General features: G+C 37.8%; 1 pseudogene; it reads right to left on the reverse strand.

Annotated features, from left to right (window-relative positions):
- Positions 1 to 948: 948 nt before the first annotated feature.
- LOC123776765 (mitochondrial import receptor subunit TOM5 homolog pseudogene) lies at positions 949 to 1,104 on the reverse strand (annotated as a pseudogene).
- Positions 1,105 to 1,322: the final 218 nt, after the last annotated feature.

Here is a 1,322-nt window from a genome sequence, read left to right on the forward strand (position 1 = left end):
ATTTCCCTGATGATGAGTGATGCTGAGCATTTCCTCATATATCTGTTAGCCATTTGTATGTCTTCTTTGGAGGAATGTAGATTAATGATTTTTGCCTATTTCTTGACTGGATTTTTTGGGTTTTGGATATTGATTTTGATGAGTTCTTTGTAGATTCTGGGTACTACTCCTTTATTTGATTTGTCATTTACAAATATCTTCTCCCGTTCTGTAGGTTGACTTCTGGTTTATTTTTTTTATTGTTTCCTTTGTTGTGCAAGAGCTTTTTATTCTGATGAAGTCCTGTTGGTTCATTTTTGCTTTTGTTTCCCTTGCTTCTGGAGATGCGTCTAGCAAGAAGTTGCTGTGGTCAACGTCAAAGAGGTTGCTGCTGTGTTCTCCTGTAGGATTTTGATGGAGTCCTGTCTCACATTTAGGTCTTTCATGCATTTTGAATTTATTTTTGTGTATGGGGTGAGAAAGTGGTCCACTTTCATTCTTCTGTATGTGGTTGTTCAGTTTTCCCTACACCATTTGTTTAACAGACTGTCTTTTTTTCTATTGGGTATTCTTCCCTGTTTTGTCAAAGATTAGTTGACTATAGAGTTGAGTGTCCATTTCTGTGTTTTGTATTCTGTTCCATTGATTTATCTGTCTGTTTTGTGCAAGTACCAGACTGTCTTGATGATTACAGCTTTGTAATATAGATTGAAGTCTGGAATTGTGATGATTCCCACTCTGGTTTTCTTTTTCAACATTTCTTTGGCTATTTGCAGTCTTTCCCAAGTAGTTTTAAGTTTTAGCTATGAAGGTCAGTTACCAGAGCCAAACTTGTTCTTAAGAAGTAGAACTTTTATGTCCATTCAATCAGAGAGTCTCTTACATCTTTCTGGGCATATTCATTTGTAGATAGGAGTAGAAATTGTACCTGGGTTCCTCATAGCATGCATTCTCATGTGATGCCCATCTTCATATGCTGCCTAATTTCTTTAGGATAAAGGGTGTGACTCACTGAAGGACCACATAGATGAGGAAGTTCCTTATGGACAAGATCACATCCTCATGCATCTTCTGTTTCATCTCCTTGGGTTCCAGCTTAGGCGTGAGGCCCTCCATCAAGAACATTTCAGCTTTGCTTCTCTGGCTTCCAGCTGCCATGCTCTGCCCTTCTCAGCAGCTTGAGTAGAATTCCATTGTATAAATGTATCACAGTATGTTCCTTAACTGAGGAACATTTGAGTAGCTTTCAGTCTTGGATGATTGTAAACACAACTGCTATGAACATTTGTAGACCGATTTTTGTGTGAACTTTCAATTTATATGAATGATACGCTAAATGTGAG

This window comes from Ursus americanus, chromosome X (genome assembly GCF_024610735.1).
Source record: "Ursus americanus isolate L20-20 chromosome X, mUrsAme1.1.p, whole genome shotgun sequence".
Taxonomy (NCBI): domain Eukaryota; kingdom Metazoa; phylum Chordata; class Mammalia; order Carnivora; family Ursidae; genus Ursus; species Ursus americanus.